The following is a 20,252-nucleotide window of genomic DNA, read 5'->3' as shown; positions in this document are numbered from 1 at the left end:
TTGTAGCCTCAGTTTCCTGTTCTTAGCTGAGAGGAGTGGTACCCAGTGTGGTCTTCTGCTGCTGTAGCCCATCTGCCTCAAAGTTCGACGCACTGTGCGTTCAGAGATGCTCTTCTGCCTACCTTGGTTGTAACGGGTGGCAATTTGAGTCACTGTTGCCTTTCTATCAGCTCGAACCAGTCTGCCCATTCTCCTCTGACCTCTGGCATCAACATGGCATTTCCGGCCACAGAACTGCCGCTCACTGGATTTTTTTTCTTTTTCGGACCATTCTCTGTAAACCCTAGAGATGGTTGTGCGTGAAAATCCCAGTAGATCAGCAGTTTCTGAAATTCTCAGACCAGCCCTTCTGGCACCAACAATCATGCCACGTTCAAAGGCACTCAAATCACCTTTCTTCCCCATACTGATGCTCGGTTTGAACTGCAGGAGATTGTCTTGACCATGTCTACATGCCTAAATGCACTGAGTTGCCGCCATGTGATTGGCTGATTAGAAATTAAGTCTTAACACACAGTTGGACAGGTGTACCTAATAAAGTGGCCAGTGAGTGTATATACTACATTCATACAACATACATACATACTGCATACATACAGCATATATACTACATTCATACAACATACATACATACTACATACATACTACATACATACTACATTCATACAACATACATACATTCTACATACATACTTCATATATACTACATTCATACAACATACATACTACATACATACAACATATATACTACATTCATACAACATACATACATACATACTGCATACATACTACATACATACTACACTCATACAACATACATACATACTACATACTACATACATACTTCATATATACTACATTCTTACAACATACATACATACTGCATACATACAGCATATATACTACATTCATACAACATACATACATACTACATACATACTACATACATACTACATTCATACAACATACATACATTCTACATACATACTTCATATATACTACATTCATACAACATACATACTACATACATACAACATATATACTACATTCATACAACATACATACATACATACTGCATACATACTACATACATACTACATTCATACAACATACATACATACTACATACTACATACATACTTCATATATACTACATTCTTACTACATACTGCATACATACAACATATATACTACATTCATACAACATACATACATACTGCATACATACTACATACATACTACATTCATACAACATACATACATACTACATACTACATACATACTTCATATATACTACATTCAGACAACATACATACTACATACATGCAACATATATACTACATTCATACAAAATACATACATACTACATACTACATACATACTTCATATATACTACATTCATACATACTACATACATACTACATATATACTACATTCAGACAACATACATACAACATGCTACATACATACAACATACAAACTACATACATACTACATACAATACATTCATACAATACATACATATAGACATACAGTACATATAACATAAAGTACATACTCACCATCACTTGTCACTTTGATCCCCGAAGCCAATGTCATCTGTGGAAAAATATGAAAATAACAAACAACATATATACTCCCTGATCCGCAGAAATCCACGAGTGTCCCAACGACGATCTCCCGTGGAGAACAGCAGCATCAGCTGATGCCACCGCTCTCTATGGGCCCCAGGAATATAATGACAGGAGGTAGGTATCCTTCCGCACTGTATTCCTCAGCAACTGTAAAAAAATAGTCCCTAGTTTCACTTTTGGCATTGCTGTGTGAGAAAGTTCCCATGCAGCATTTGCCATAAAGTGAGACTAGGGACTATTTTTTTACAGTGGTGGAGGAGCCCCCTAGAGAGTGGTCGCATCAGCTGATGCTGCTGTTCTCTTCGGGAGATCGTCGTGGGACACTGTGGATTTCTGTGGATCAGGGAGTATATTGCTTGATTGTTTTTTTCATATTTTTTCACAGATGACATTGGCTTCGGGGAACAAAGTGACAAGTTATGGTGAGTACTGTATGTACTCTATGTTATATGTACTGTATGTCTATATGTATGTATTGTATGAATGTATTAATGTATTGAATGTAGTACGTATGTATGTTGTATGAATGTAGTATATATGAAGTATGTAGTATGTATGTTGTATGTACGTTGTATGTATGTTGTATGTCTGTAGCATGTTGTAGTATGTATGTAGTATGTATGTTTTATGTATGTTGCATGTCTGTAGCATGTTGTAGTATGTATGTAGTATGAATGTAGTATGTATGAATGTAGTATGTATGTAGTATGTATGTTGTATGTCTGTAGCATGTTGTAGTATGTATGTTGTATGTAAGTTGTATGTCTGTAGCATGTTGTATGTATGTTGTATGTATGTTGTATGTATGTAATATGTACTATTTATGTATGTATGTTGTATGAATGTAGTATATATGTAGTATGTATGTTGCATGTCTGAATGTATTGTATGTAGTATGTATGTTGTATGTCTGTAGCATGTTGCATGTATGTAGTATGTACTATGTATGTATGAATGTAGTATATATGTAGTATGTATGTAGTATGTATGTATGTACAGTATGTTGTATGAATGTAGTATATATGTAGTATGTATGCATGTTGTATGAATGTAGTATATATGAAGTATGCATGTAGTATATATGAATGTAGTATATATGTAGTATGTATGTAGTATGCATGTATGTTGTATGAATGTAGTATATATGAAGTATGTATGTAGTATGTATGTGTCATGGGAAGCCTAGGTAACTTTAGGCTGAAACCCCGGGGCCCCTGCGGTGTCCCTCAGACTAAGGGAAACCCTGTCTGTCCCGCAACCCAGGGTTTACACTGAAGGTGTGCCTGCCTGGGCCTCCACCCTGTCCTTGTCTCCTGTCCAGCCCTAAGCTGAACCCACCACCCTCCACCCAGTGAGGAGACCAAACACCGGACCCCGCAAATAAGTATGGACAGGGATAAAGGAAACGTGCCACACCGCGTACACACAGGAGAGTACAATAATGTGCAAGGGCAACCAAAAAATACAACACAGGGAAGCAAAATGGTAACAACGGAATATACTACACCAGAAACCGTATGCTCCTTAGACCACCACTCCAGACCGGTATCGCTAGCACATGGCAAGAGCTATAGTCTGCGACGCCCATAGTCACGCAGGACAATTTAAAGACAGAGGGCGTGGCTAAGCCCTCAGCCAGAATGACAACCTGGTTAACCCAATCCAAGCCGGATCAGAAGACCAACCAGCGCCGCTGCGAACCAAGTGGTAGGATGGGGTATTACTGCTGTCTGCCGGACACCCTGGTGTGAACAGTGTCCGACATGACAGTACCCCACCTTCTACGAGGGACCCCAGGAACGTCACAATGTCGAGGACCCGGCTTGTCCGGATGGCGGCGATGAAACCCTGTAGAATCGTAGAATCGTAGAATCGTAGAGTTGGAAGGGACCTCCTGGGCCATCTGGTCCAACCCCCTGCTCAAAGCAGGATTCGCTAAATCATCCCAGTTAGATGTCTGTCCAGCCTCTGTTTGAAGACTTCCATTGAAGGAGAACTCACCACTTCTCGTGGCAGCCTGTTCCACTCATTGATCACTCTAACTGTCAAAAAGTTTTTTCTAATATCTAATCTGTGTCTCCTCCCATTCAGCTTCATCCCATTGCTTCTAGTCTTTCCTTGTACAAATGAGAATAAAGTTGATCCTTCTACAATGTGACAGCCCTTTAGATATTTGTAGACAGCTATTAAGTCTCCTCTCAGTCTTCTCTTTTGCAAACTAAACATTCCCAAATCCTGCAACCTTTCCTCATAAGACAGGGTTTGCAGACCGGTCACCATTCTGGTCGCTCTTTTCTGAACTTGCTCCAGTTTGTTGATGTCTTTTTTAAAATGTGGTGCCCAAAATTGGACACAATATTCCAGATGAGGTCTGACCAAAGAGGAGTAGAGGGAAATAATGACTTCACGTGATCTAGACTGTATGCTTCTGTTAATACATCCTAGAATTGCATTTGCCTTTTTTGCTGCTGCATCACACTGTTGACTCATATTCAGTCTGTGATCTATTAGTATACCCAAGTCTTTTTCACATGTGCTGTCACTTAGCCCTATTCCTCCCATTCTATATATGCTTTTTTCATTTTTATTGCCCAGATGTAGTACTTTGCATTTCTCCCTGTTAAAAACCATTCTGTTAGTTGCTGCCCACTTCTCCAGTTTATTTAAATCTTTTTGAATCCTCTCTCTCTCTTCTCTAGTATTAGCTATCCCTCCTAGCTTTGTGTCATCAGCAAATTTAATCAGTTTACCCTCAATTCCTTCATCTAAATCGTTGATAAAGATGTTGAACAATACAGGGCCCAGGACAGAGCCCTGTGGTACCCCACTTGAGACATTCTTCCAACTGGATGTGCAGCCATTTACGACCACTCTTTGGGTCCGATCACTAAGCCAGTTATGAATCCACCTAACAGTTGCCTTGTCCATTCCATACTTAGTCATTTTTTCAATAAGGATTGTATGAGAGACTTTGTCAAATGCTTTGCTGAAGTCAAGATATACTATATCTACAGCATTTCCTTGATCCACCCAATCAGTAATACCATCATAGAAGGAAATTAAATTAGTCTGACATGACTTATTAGTTACAAACCCATGCTGACTCTGTTTAATCACTTCATTCTTATCCAGGTATTGACATACATGTTGTTTAATAATTTGTTCAAAGATCTTTCCTGGTATAGAAGTCAGACTCACCGGCCTATAGTTGCCTGGGTCCACCTTCTTCCCCTTTTTGAAGATAGGAACAACATTTGCTCTTCTCCAGTCTTCTGGCACTTCTCCTGTTCTCCAAGAATTTTCAAAGATTATGGAGAGGGGTTATCAGTCGGTCCGCATGTATGTCCGACGCCGGTACCCAAGTCCTCTCCTCAGAACCATAGCCACGCCAGTGGACCAGGTACTGTAGAGTGCGATGCACTACCCGAGAGTCAACCACCTTAGACACCTCAAACTCCAATGTGCCATCCACCAAGACGGGAGGTGGTGGCACAGGAGAAACATCAACAGCACCCACGACTTTCTTAAGTAACGCCTTGTGAAACACATTATGTATCTTGTATACGGCAGGTAACTCCAAACGAAATGCCACAGGGTTGATAATTGTGGAGATCCTAAACAGACCAATGAACCTGGGACCCAACTTAAGCAATGGTATTTTGAGTTTGATGTTCCTTGTAGACAACCACACCCAATCACCCACACACAGGTCCGGACCTGGCACACGTCTACCGTCAGCCACACGTTTGTACCTAGAACCTACATTCAGCAAGCGCTGCTTTACTCTCCTCCAAACAGATGACAATTGTGCTCCCAACTGGTCCTCCTCAGGGACGCCCGCAGAGCACCCTTGGCGCAAGGTACAGAATTGGGGATGTTGACCATAAACACAAAAGAAAGGAGATTCCTCAGACGATTCCTGACAATGATTGTTTATCGCGAATTCAGCCAGAGGAAGAAATGTCGACCACTCTTCCTGATTGTCAGACACAAAACAGCGTAAGTATTGTTCCAGGTTTTGGTTCATACGCTCAGTCTGCCCATTCGACTGTGGATGGAAAGCTGATGAATGAGACAATTTAATCCCGAAGGCGTGAACAAAAAGCTCTCCAAAATTTTGCCACAAATTGTGTACCTCTATCAGATACAATGTCAGACGGGACACCATGAAGTCTGACCACCTCGCGAATAAATACCTGAGCAAGGGTTTTCACATTGGACAAAGATGGAAAAGCAATGAAATGCGACATTTTAGAGAACCGATCAACTATTACCAGAATGACCGTGTTCCCAGCCGAGGAGGGCAAATCCGTAATGAAATCCATGGAAATCTCAGTCCATGGCTTACTGGGCACACAGAGAGGATGCAATGTGCCAGCAGGACGGGAGCGTGGTGTCTTGGCCCGTGCGCACGTGGTACAGGCTGACACATATGAGGCCACGTCCTGCCGGATTTTGGACCACCAAAAACGACGTGATACAAGTTCCAGAGTGCTCTTAACCCCTGGGTGGCCCACCTGGACAGTATTGTGATGTTCCCCTAACACCTTTAAGCGTCGGTGTAGTGGCACAAACGATTTATTAGGAGGCAGATCCGGCGGTACCTCCTACTGAGCCTCAGCAATCTCTGCCTCAACTTCTGTCGTGAGAGCCGAGACCACAACTCCCTTTTGGAGGATAGGCACCAGATCCTCACGTGGCTCTCCACCTGGAAAACATCTGGACAAGGCGTCCACCTTAGTATTCTTAGAACCTGGTCGGTATGTCACAAAAAAATTTAACCGGGTGAAGAATAATGCCCAGCGAGCCTGTCTGGGGGACAGGCGTTTAGCACACTCTAAATAAAGCAGATTTATATGGTCTGTTATAACCGTAATCTGATGGACAGCCCCCTCCAAGAAGTGTCGCCATTCCTCAAATGCCAACTTGATGGCCAACAATTCCCTGTTACAAATATCGTAATTACGCTCGACAGGCGACAGCTTCTTGGAGAAGTAGGCACACGGATGCAATTTGCCAAAGGATGGACCCTGAGACAGTACCGCCCCCACTCCAACCTCAGATGCATCCACCTCCACGGTAAATGGTAGGGAGACATCAGGCTGAACCAGGATGGGAGCTGAAGCAAAACTGTTTTTTAGGAATTCAAACGCGCGCACGGCAGTCTCAGACCAGTCAGAAAAATCGGTACCTTTTTTAGTCTTAGTCATGTCGGTGAGCGGTTTAGCAATCATAGAAAAATTCTTAATAAATTTCCTATAATAGTTGGAAAAGCCCAGGAATCGCTGAAGCGCCTTGAGATTATCAGGCCGATCCCACTGCAGCACCGCTTGCACCTTAGCGGTGTCCATTTTAAACCCTAAGGCGGAAATTACATAACCCAAAAAAGGTAATTCTTGGATGACAAATACACATTTCTCAAGCTTGGCATAGAGCTTGTTCTCCCTGAGCAACTGCAATACCTGCCTAACATGCTCTATGTGTGCATCACGGTCGCGTCAGTAAATAAGAATGTCATCAAGGTATATAATAACAAATTTCCCCAAGAGATGAGAAAAGACATCATTTATGAAATGTTGAAATACTGCTGGCGCGCTCGTCAACCCAAATGGCATCACCAAATTCTCAAAATGACCCTCAGGGGTATTAAATGCCGTCTTCCATTCATCCCCTTGATGGACTCTTATGAGATTGCACACCCCCCTGAGGTCAGGCTTGGAAAACCATTTGGCACCAGACACCTGGTTGAACAAATCGGGTATCAGTGGCATCGGGTAGGGGTCACGAACCGTAATCTGGTTGAGTTCCCTGAAATCCAGACACGGGCGTAATCCGCCATCTTTCTTCTTGACAAAGAAGAACCCCGCCGCCAATGGAAATGATGAAGGCCTGATGTGCCCTTTGCTTAGACTTTCTTCAATGTATTCTTTGAGAGCTTGCCTCTCAGGACCTGAGATATTAAACATCCTGGCTTTCGGTAACTTGGCCCCCGGTTTTAACCTAATAACACAGTCATAGGGTCGGTGCGGTGGCAGCTCTGAACAACCTCTTTCAGAAAATACATCAGCAAAGTCCAGCGGTGGCTCCGGGATGCTGGGAGTCACAGCGGAGATACATGTGGCCAGACAACTCTCCTGGCAATATCTGCTCCACTGGATCATGTCCTGGGTTTTCCACTCAATCACCGGATTGTGCATAGACAACCATGGAAACCCCAGAACTACCTGAGCAGGTAAATTACTGAGAACCTTACATGTTACCCGCTCAGTGTGTAGGACCCCAATGTGGAGTTTTACATCAGCCACAAACTCTTTAATCTCCCCTTGTGAGAGAGGGGAGGCATTGATGGTAACCACCCGGATAGGATTAGGCAGCGTCTCCACCTTAAATCCCGCTGTACGCGCAAACTTTTCATCAATGAGATTAGCGGCTAAACCACTATCTACAAATACAGTAATCGACAGCTCTTGGCCCCCGATTACTACCTTGGCAGGGAGCATACACTGGGAGACCACCACGGAGGATATGCAAAGGCTCAGACTAGAGTCCTCCAAACCCTCTGAGCCTAGCAGTTTTCCGCCGGCACGTCTTTCTTAGGTACCAGGGGGCAAGCATTAATAAAATGTCCTTTTTTGCCACAAAAAAACAGACCCATTGCTTTCTGGGCAAGGGACATTTATGCTTGTTATTATGTTTATGTGATATACCAGCGATCTGCATAGGCTCCACGGATTCACCCGAGGCAACCTCACCAGAGACTGCCCCCCCCCACAGGCAATGTCTCCTGCAACCTCTGAAGAAAGCGGCGATCAATGCATACTACAAGCACCATAGCAGCCTCCAGAGAGGCGGGAGTCTCATACATTAGCAGAGCTTGTTTAACCCTTCCAGAAACCCCATGCAAAAATTGACTCCTTAGTGCAGGGTCATTCCATTGAGTGTCCACAGCCCAGCGACGAAATTCCGTACAATAATCCTCCGCCAGACGCTCACCCTGGAGTAGAGAGCGTATTTTAGACTCTGTTAACGCTAGTCTGTCAGGATCGTTATAGATTAAACCAAGAGCAGAAAAAAAGGTCTACGGACTCAAATACAGGTGAATCAGAAGGTAGTGAAAAAGCCCATGCTTGTGGATCACCACTCAGCAAGGAAATTACCAAGCCCACACGCTGAGCCTCATTTTCTGAGGAGAGTGGACGCATACAAAAATACAATTTGCAGGATTCACGAAATACAATAAACTTAAAGCGATCACCAGAAAATCGTTCAGGAAGAGATAACTTGGGTTCAGCTGCCCTGACTGCTGCCTCAGTTTGCACAGCAGGAACTGGCAGGCCTTGTTGCTGGACCGCCCCCCTCAGTTCAGTGACCTGTATGGACAGAGCCTCCAGCTGCTTTGTTATGGAGACTATAGGATCCATGGTAAATAATCCTCTCTTTTTTTTTTTTTTTTGGCCGACTATAATGTCATGGGAAGCCTAGGTAACTTTAGGCTGAAACCCCAGGGCCCCTGCGGTGTCCCTCAGACTAGGGACAGACTGTCTGTCCCTCAACCCAGGGTTTACACTGAAGGTGTGCCTGCCTGGGCCTCCACCCTGTCCTTGTCTCCTGTCCAGCCCTAAAGCTGAACCCACCACCCTCCACCCAGTGAGGAGACCAAACACCGGACCCCACAAATAAGTATGGACAGGGATAAAGGAAACGCACCACACTGCCTACACACAAGAGAATACAATAATGTGCAAGGGCAACCAAAAAATACACCATAGGGAGGCAAAATGGCAACAACGGAATATACTACACCAGAAACCGTATGCTCCTTAGACCACCACTCCAGACCGGTATCGCTAGCACAAGGCAAGAGCTATAGTCGGCGACGCCCATAGTCACGCAGGACAATTTAAAGTCAGAGGGCGTGGCTAAGCCCTCAGCCAGAATGACAACCTGGTTAACCCAATCCAAGCCGGATCAGAAGACCAACCAGCGCCGCTGAGAACCAAGTGGTAGGATGGGGTATTACCGCTGTCTGCCGGACACCCTGGTGCGAACAGTGTCCGACATGACAGTATGTATGTTGTATGAATGTAGTATATATGAAATATGTATGTAGTATGTATGTATGTTGTATGAATGCAGTATATATGTAGTATGTAGTATGTATGTAGTATATATGTTGTATGTAAGGTTTTTTTTGTTTTTTTTTTTACACTCAACACATTAGCCTGATGATGGGACTACTACTGTCCCATCATTGACTAATGTGTCAATCACTGTCATTGTAGCAGGCATCGCCCAATGGGACTTGTAGTCCCATCGGACGATGCCTGCACACACACAAGACCCCCAGCAGGCCCGCACAGACCCCCGACAGCCGGCACAGGCCCCCGGCAGGCCCGTACGGACTCCCGGCAGCCGGCACAGGCCCCCGGCAGGCCCGTACAGACCCCCGACAGCCGGCGCAGACCCCCGACAGGCCCGCACAGACCCCGCCCGCACACACAGACACGCACAGTGTCCGCCCACGCACCGCCCACACTCTTCCCTCCTCCCGAAATTGATGTACAAGGAAAGAAAGGGTTTTTTTTAATTCCGATATTTCTGTCCCATTGACTTATATGGGACTTCCGGTATCGGACTCGGCGATACCCGATAATTTTTGGGTATCGAGCCGATCCAATCCGATCCGATATTTCTCAGTATCGGATGGTATCGCTCAACACTAGTGACTCCTAACAGAATAGGCAGGGTTGGAATATGGGTCCTACACTGTCTGCCTCTGGAGAATATGTCTATGACAAGCCTATGTGCCTTTGCTAAGTGCTGGTGGATTGAAAGAAGTGGCCCTTAGCCTTATTTAACTACTCAGATGTTATGTTCAGATATGATTCAACTCAAATATAGTCAATGTGAATCAAATCTTCCTACTAAATAGAGAGAATTTGCCAGAATTGAATTTTGAAAGATTTACTTAACTTTAGTAACATTTACTGATATTTGGTCAGAATTGGAGTGTTTCTGTTATGTGCAATTTCTGACCACATTTCCTATTTGCTTATGTGGTTCAATGATTGTTCAGATTTCTTACTGATACAGTTGTGGCCAAAAGTATTGACATCCCTGCAATTCTGTCAGATAATACTCAGTTTCTTCCTGAAAATGATTGCAAACACCAATTCTTTGGTATTATTCTCTTCATTTAATTTGTCTTAAATGAAAAAACACAAAAGAGAATGAAGCAAAAAGCAAAACATTGATCATTTCACACAAAACTCCAAAAATGGGCCAGACAAAAGTATTGGCACCCTCAGCCTAATACTTGGTTGCACAACCTTTAGCCAAAATAACTGCGACCAACCGCTTCCGGTAACCATCAATGAGTTTCTTACAATGCTCTGCTGGAATTTTAGACCATTTTTCTTTGGCAAACTGCTCCAGGTCCCTGATATTTGAAGGGTGCCTTCTCCAAACTGCCATTTTTAGATCTCTCCACAGGTGTTCTATGGGATTCAGGTCTGGACTCATTGCTGGCCACCTTAGAAGTCTCCAATGCTTTCTCTCAAACCATTTTCTAGTGCTTTTTGAAGTGTGTTTTGGGTCATTGTCCTGCTGGAAGACCCATGACCTCTGAGGGAGACCCAGCTTTCTCACACTGGGCCCTACATTATGCTGCAAAATTTGTTGGTAGTCTTCAGACTTCATAATGCCATGCACACGGTCAAGCAGTCCAGTGCCAGAGGCAGCAAAGCAACCCCAAAACATCAGGGAACCTCCGCAATGTTTGACTGTAGGGACCGTGTTTTTTTCTTTGAATGCCTCTTTTTTTCTCCTGTAAACTCTATGTTGATGCCTTTGCCCAAAAAGCTCTACTTTTGTCTCATCTGACCAGAGAACATTCTTCCAAAACGTTTTAGGCTTTTTCAGGTAAATTTTGGCAAACTCCAGCCTGGCTTTTTTATGTCTCGGGGTAAGAAGTGGGGTCTTCCTGGGTCTCCTACCATACAGTCCCTTTTCATTCAGACGCCGACGGATAATACGGGTTGACACTGTTGTACCATTGGACGGCAGGGCAGCTTGAACTTGTTTGGATGTTAGTCGAGGTTCTTTATCCAACATCCGCACAATCTTGCGTTGAAATCTCTTGTCAATTTTTCTTTTCCGTACACATCTAGGGAGGTTAGCCACAGTGCCATGGGCTTTAAACTTCTTGATGACACTGCGCACGGTAGACACAGGAACATTCAGGTCTTTGGAGATGGACTTGTAGCCTTGAGATTGCTCATGCTTCCTCACAATTTGGTTTCTCAAGTCCTCAGACAGTTCTTTAGGCTTCTTTCTTTTCTCCATGCTCAATGTGGTACACACAAGGACACAGGACAGAGGTTAAGTCAACTTTAATCCATGTCAACTGGCTGCAAGTGTGATTTAGTTATTGCCAACACCTGTTAGGTGCCACAGGTAAGTTACAGGTGCTGTTAATTACACAAATTAGAGAAGAATCACATGATTTTTCGAACAGTGCCAATACTTTTGTCCACCCTCTTTTTTATGTTTGGTGTGGAATTATATCCAATTTGGCTTTAGGACAATTCTTTTTGTGTTTTTTTCATTTAAGACAAATTAAATGAAGATAATAATACCAAAGAATTGGTGTTTGCAATTATTTTCAGGAAGAAACTGAGTATTATCTGACAAAATTGCAGGGGTGTCAATACTTTTGGCCACAACTGTAATACGTTAATAACTGTTTCATATTATGAATGCAAGTCCATAAGCAATCTTGGGTCTAAGGACTGGAGCGGGCAGGATCATAAGGATCATACACATGTATAAATCTGTCAACTCAGGGCCTTTAAATAAGCAGTTGGCTCTGGACTTCTATCTATCTATATGTAAACTTGAGTGTATGCATTATGCATGTATGTGTGTGTGTCTGTGTGTATATCAAGCCATGCCCACTACACATAGCCCCGCCCACTCCACATGCAAAGCCCCACATAATAATTATCTAATACAATGTATAGATATATATATACAGTATATATATATATATATATAATGAATATCTAATACAGTTGTGGCCAAAAGTATTGACACCCCTGCAATTCTGTCAGATAATACTCAGTTTCTTCCTGAAAATGATTGCAAACACCAATTCTTTGGTATTATTATCTTCATTTAATTTGTCTTAAATGAAAAAAACACAAAAAGAATTGTCCTAAAGCCAAATTGGATATAATTCCACACCAAACATAAAAAAGAGGGTGGACAAAAGTATTGGCACTGTTCGAAAAATCATGTGATGCTTCTCTAATTTGTGTAATTAACAGCACCTGTAACTTACCTGTGGCACCTAACAGGTGTTGGCAATAACTAAATCACACTTGCAGCCAGTTGACATGGATTAAAGTTGACTTAACCTCTGTCCTGTGTCCTTGTGTGTACCACATTGAGCATGGAGAAAAGAAAGAAGCCTAAAGAACTGTCTGAGGACTTGAGAAACCAAATTGTGAGGAAGCATGAGCAATCTCAAGGCTACAAGTCCATCTCCAAAGACCAGAATGTTCCTGTGTCTACCGTGCGCAGTGTCATCAAGAAGTTTAAAGCCCATGGCACTGTGGCTAACCTCCCTAGATGTGTACGGAAAAGAAAAATTGACAAGAGATTTCAACGCAAGATTGTGCGGATGTTGGATAAAGAACCTCGACTAACATCCAAACAAGTTCAAGCTGCCCTGCCGTCCAATGGTACAACAGTGTCAACCCGTATTATCCGTCGGCGTCTGAATGAAAAGGGACTGTATGGTAGGAGACCCAGGAAGACCCCACTTCTTACCCCGAGACATAAAAAAGCCAGGCTGGAGTTTGCCAAAACTTACCTGAAAAAGCCTAAAACGTTTTGGAAGAATGTTCTCTGGTCAGATGAGACAAAAGTAGAGCTTTTTGGGCAAAGGCATCAACATAGAGTTTACAGGAGAAAAAAAGAGGCATTCAAAGAAAAAAACACGGTCCCTACAGTCAAACATTGCGGAGGTTCCCTGATGTTTTGGGGTTGCTTTGCTGCCTCTGGCACTGGACTGCTTGACCGTGTGCATGGCATTATGAAGTCTGAAGACTACCAACAAATTTTGCAGCATAATGTAGGGCCCAGTGTGAGAAAGCTGGGTCTCCCTCAGAGGTCATGGGTCTTCCAGCAGGACAATGACCCAAAACACACTTCAAAAAGCACTAGAAAATGGTTTGAGAGAAAGCATTGGAGACTTCTAAGGTGGCCAGCAATGAGTCCAGACCTGAATCCCATAGAACACCTGTGGAGAGATCTAAAAATGGCAGTTTGGAGAAGGCACCCTTCAAATATCAGGGACCTGGAGCAGTTTGCCAAAGAAAAATGGTCTAAAATTCCAGCAGAGCACTGTAAGAAACTCATTGATGGTTACCGGAAGCGGTTGGTCGCAGTTATTTTGGCTAAAGGTTGTGCAACCAAGTATTAGGCTGAGGGTGCCAATACTTTTGTCTGGCCCATTTTTGGAGTTTTGTGTGAAATGATCAATGTTTTGCTTTTTGCTTCATTCTCTTTTGTGTTTTTTCATTTAAGACAAATTAAATGAAGAGAATAATACCAAAGAATTGGTGTTTGCAATCATTTTCAGGAAGAAACTGAGTATTATCTGACAGAATTGCAGGGGTGTCAATACTTTTGGCCACAACTGTACATATATATTTCATAGGCACATCTTCTTGACCACAGCAGGTTACACTACCTGTGTTGCCCATAGCAACCAATCACTGAGCATCTTTCATTTCACCAGAGCTGTATAAAAGACGAAAGCTGAGCTGTGATTGGTTGCTATGAGCAACAGTTTTCCTTGTGGACAGTTGTTGTGACTGAGACCTATTATTCTTATCATTTCTATGGTGCTATTGTCCTTCTGTAAAGCTGGAAATAACACAATTTATTACCGTGCCGACATAGATCACCCTCTGACACAGACTGCAGGGGAGCCCAGAATCAGGAACTTCTCTTTGTCTGGCATGAAGCATCTCAGTAACTTAAAAATTCAAACACAGATTAAAAAAGAAACACAAGACAGATTTCTCCAACCCAGGTATAATTTTAATCGGTGTAACAGCGACAACTTGACAATGCCTGGATGTCTTTAAACTTATTTATACAGCTACAACTAACACGACTCTAAATTAGTCCTTTTTTACAATTTCTAACTAAATGGTATTACACTCATGGGGCGGAGCTGCCACACTGAAATTCACTGTGCTGTGGGGTCACTCCAGCTCCACAGTGCAAAGACGGGAGGGAACCTGGAGATGACATACAGGTAAATACTATATACAGGAGGAGATGCCATACAGGTATATACTACATACAGGGGAGATGACATACAGGTATATACTATATACAGGGGAGATGACATACAGGTATACACTACATAAAGGAGTAGATGACATTCAAGTATATACTATATACAGGGGCAGATGACATACAGGTATATACAGTATACAGGGGAGATAACATACAGGTGCATAATATATACAGCAGGAGATGACATGCAGGTATGTACTATATATAGGAGGAGATGACATACAGGTATATACTATACACAGGAGGAGATGACACACAGGTATATACTATATACAGGAGTAGATGACACACAGGCATACACTATATACAGGGGAGATAACACACAGGTATCTACTATAAACAGGAGAGCTGACATACAAGTATATACTACATAAAGGGGAGATAACATACAGGTACATAATATATACAGCAAGAGATGACATGCAGGTATGTACTATATACAGGAAGAGATGACATACAGGTATCTACTATACACAGGGGAGATGACACAAGTATCTACTATATACATACAGGTATACTATATAAAGGAGGAGATGATACACAGGTATACACTATATACAGGAGGAGATGACATACAGTGACAATTTATGTGCAATATAATCATTATAATTTGTTATAACTAACCACAGTTGGTTACTATGTTCAGGCAATGCCGGGCTCTTCAGCTAGTATATAATAAGAGCACACAAATGCATTGGTAATGCACTAATCTAGAGCTGGCCTTTTAGATACATCAATAAGTTGCATGCTTTTCTGTAGATGTTCGTTTAGGATATTGATGATCTTTAATCACAGTATAACCAAATATTGCAAATGAACTTCAAATGCAATGTGAAATTAAAATATATTATTTTCCTTTCAGTTCTTCTTTTAATCATAATTTTCTATACACAAATTTCGTAAGTAATGTACCATGACTTTCCTTAGCAAAGGTGTTAGGTGTCATGATGCTACAGACACAGAAAATCACATTAGCTATCAAGGTGTAAAAGGATTATACAGTTGCATCCTGCCCAAATTGAATAAACTGAAAACTAAGATGAAATGTTGGCAATGTACTTCCTATTGCACTAAGGAAAGCAAAAGGCAATGCAGACAATGCTGAAGAAAAATTCTCATGGGAACAATTAGAGTTGATAGATATATGTTCATACCCTCGCAAAATTACTTAGGGTATACAAAGTCCTCACAGTAATGCACAAGAAACATTTAGCTGCTCAATAATGGATTAGTCGCCTTTGAACACATTCACCGTATGTTCAATATTTTTATTTCAGAGTGGAAAAAGACTCTCCGATCCAGATTCAGCCAGATGGCCCATCTCTTCATCCCTTTAGGGAAGAAAGTTGGGATAAATGACAAATAACATAAGGGGTTTAAGAATCTGAGACAGTAAACAATGTGAAGTCAAAATAGGCCAGCCATTTAATTCTATTAGAATTAATGTATACTACAAAGTGCATGAAGATTATGTAGGTAGACTTAGGCAAAATACAAACAAGGCAATATATGTACATGCGTATACTACATGTAACGTATATGTATCTATACATAAATATCTGCGAGCCATTAACAACTGAAGGAAATAACATTGATTATTTTGTTTCAATGTTATCTGTTAATGGATAGGATATATTTGCAATTGAAGAGTCAGTCATTAAGATAAGTTTTTGGAAGCAAGAAAATTGATTATGTGTAAAGCCCTAATTAGATGAGCCAATAAAGAGCGTTTGTCAGGTGATTGGATAATTTATGCCGGCAATAAGTGGTTGTCCAGTCTTTTGATGAAAGTCTGCAGTCACTCTACTGATTCTCTGGTATTGCTGGTGAGAGTTGGCAGACAAGTGACCATAAGGATGCGATAAGTATACTTCCGGTTACATTCAGACTAGACGTATTAGGCCTTGTTCAATTCACTTGTATTGAGCATGGCCAAAGCATGTCTGGTTGCTACGAGACCACTCGTAGACAAGATCATTTTTCACAAAAATATTTTTATTCCTATTTTGGCAGAGAATTGGAGATTTAACAGGCAAATATGAATTCCTTAATTGGTCCAGTTTTTTCACAGTGGTTGGCAGTTAATCACATGTATGACCAGGTGACCAGGACAGAGACAACACAGGCTGTGTTCCTACAGAGAGGGAAACCAACCCACTGCCAAAGTCACCGGATCAAGCCCCAGAGTTGAGCCATGACAGGCAGAGCCAATTACAATATGTATGGCATGAAGGACCAGATGGTTTACCTGCTGCTGCAAAAAGTGATGTACATCAGTAAACAAATTTACATCTCCTCACCAGCCAAATTGAACCAGTGGCAAAATCTGTCTCAATTTGCTATGTATGTACTAGCATGTCAAGATAGAGACAAAGAAAAGCCACAACCTCCACATCCTGGAATCTAACCCCCGAAGCGTTTTTCACTCTCTTCCGTCCCAGAGCCATAACTTTTTTATTTTTCTGTCAATATGGCAATGGGAAGGCTTATTTTTGTGGGACAAGTTGTACTTTTGAATGACACCATTGGTTTTACTTTGTCATGTACTAGAAAATGGGAAAAAAAATGCAGTGAAATTGCAAAAAATGTGCAATCCCACACTTGTTATTTGTTTGGCTTTTTTGCTAGTTTCACTAAATGCTAAAACTGACCTACCATTATGATTCTCCAGGTCATTATGAGTTTGAGTTCATAGACACCAAATATGTCTGAGGTTCTTTTTTATCTAAGTGGTGAAAAATAATTCCAAACTTTGCTAAGAAACAACACAAAAAAATTGCGCCATTTTCCGATACCCGTAGCGTCTCCATTTTTCATGATCTGGGGTTGGGTGAGGGCTTATTTTTGTGCATCAAGCTGATGTATGTTTTTAATGATACCATTTTGGTTCATATACTGTTATTACATTTTAGTGCAATGTTGCGGCGACCAAAAAATCTTAATTCTGGCGTTTTGAATTTTTTTCCTGCTATGCCATTTAGCGGTCAGGTTAATCCTTTATTTCATTGATAGATTGGGCAATTCTGAACTCAGAGATACCAAGTATGTTTATGTTTGATTTTATTTTTAGGCTATGTGCATAGTGCTTGACAAGTGTGACCAACTTTTTACTATGGATGCTGCCTACGCAGCATCAGTAGTAAAAGATAGAATATTAAAAATAATAAAAAAATAAAAAACAGAGATATACTTGCCCTCTGTCGGCCCCCGGGGTTCTCCCATCTCTCAGTGATGCTGACGGCAACTTCCGTTCCCAGGGATGCCTTGCGCAATGCATTCCTGGGAACAGAAAATGCTGGCAGCGTGGCTGAGAGGCAGGAGCACTCAGGCGACAGACAGAGGGTAAATATATCCCTATTTTTTATTTTAATTCTATTTTTGACAGGAATATGGTACCCAAGCCCTGGAGGAAAGTCTCCTCTCCTCCAGACCCTGGGTATCATCCGCACATAAAGCGCTCACTTTACACATGGTGGGCACAGCCACATGCGTAAAGTGAGCATTTCAGTGCAATCCTATGGCAGCGGAATCACCGCAATTCCGCAGAAATAATGGACATGCTGCGGATTTTACCGCTATGCGATTCCCCAGCGGAAAAATCTGCCGCATGGGCACAGCAATTGCGGAATCCCATAGGATTGCATGGGGTTGCATTTTATTAGCGTTTTTTAAGCGTTTCTGTTGCGGCAAAAATGCGGTGGAAATGCATAAAAAATGCAATGTGGGCACACAGCCTTTTTGTTTTATTTTGAATGGGGTGAAAGGTGGGTGATTTGAATTTTTATTTTTTTATATTTTTAAATACATTTTTTTTTCTTTTGGCATGCTTCAATAGTCTCCATAGGAGGCTAGAAGCTGGCACAACTCGATCGGCTCAGCTATGTACCTGAATTACTAACTTGCTATGAGTGCCGACCGCTGGGTGGCGCTCATTGCAATCCAGCACTGACAACCACATAGGTCTGCAGGAGACCTCGGGTTGTCATGCCGACACACCGGTGACCCACCGTCACGTGACGTGGGTCACCGGTGAGCGTATTCCCAGCGTGCTTGCCGGAAGCGCTTGTTAAATGCCGCTGTCAGCGTTTGACAGCGGCATTTAACTAGTTAAGAGCCGCGGGTGGAACGTGATTTCACCTGCTGCTATTGCGGGCACATGTCAACAGTTCAAACCAGCTGACATGTCCCAGGAAAGTTGTGGGCTCACCGCCGGAGCCCACATTAAAGCGAGGGATACTGACATTGGCGTAATTATATGTCTGATATTGGTAAGGGGTTAAAAGTCCTATAATCCAAAAACCAGGATATCCATGAGGTGTACAGGTGTGTGTGGGAGAGAGACGGATGACGGCCGTTTCACGCTTCCACATAACTTCTATGGGTCCAGGCGAGAAGTGACGCAATATTGCTTCCTTTTATAGATAAAAATATAGTATCCATCTGTGAACGCACTTACAATACATTATACAGTACAACTCAAATAACTAGAAGCTTTATAAGGATACAGAAATGTCAATTTTATCTTATCCTTCATTTCTAACGGACCCTGGGCAAATTAATTTAAAATTCAATTACGGTAAAGTAACACGGGCGCTACCTATCCAAAAAACTCAGATGCAGCTGGTGAAGAGACAGGACTGTGTCGGCTCCTGTTATAAAGTCTGAGCGAAACGTATATTTGTGTGATTCACCGCGCTATGCTGAGCAGATGTATACAAAAAAAAAAAAAAGGGAAATAGTACTTAACAGCAGTTATACATACTTACTTAAAAATGAAGCTGATGTAGAATATTCTGTGTAAGTTGAGATGTCTACGTGGTAAGTAGTTTGCAGGTTATATGATGGTAGAGATCTCGTTTTTATAGCTGCTGATGCTATTGGAACAATGATATATTAAGGTACCAATAAAACATACAAAAGGTCACACCACTCCTTGCATGTCCACCATACTCACTGGTTGTATCTTAACGTTTATATTCTCTTCGGGGTGTTCCCTTTATGGTGGATCAATTGATACAATACTAAATATGAAGAGAATTTCAAATATAAACAGTGACCACAACCTTGATATTCAGTCCCAGTTCCTGGGGTACATATGCACTTGCTTGTGCTAGATTTGTTATGCTACCCAGGTGTAAATCCTGCTAGACTCTCTATAATGGTCTTTGTTGGCTTTATTTAGAGCCAGTGTAGGGACGATATCCACTGTTGAAAAAAATGACAAAGTGCTGGGTAAGGAGGGATC

The sequence above is a fragment of the Dendrobates tinctorius genome, unplaced genomic scaffold (assembly GCF_039654945.1).
Source record: "Dendrobates tinctorius isolate UK_male_01 unplaced genomic scaffold, ASM3965494v1 ptg000150l, whole genome shotgun sequence".
Lineage (NCBI taxonomy): Eukaryota > Metazoa > Chordata > Amphibia > Anura > Dendrobatidae > Dendrobates > Dendrobates tinctorius.
The sequence above is the reverse complement of the archived record's forward strand: the minus strand, read 5'-3'. Positions refer to the sequence as shown.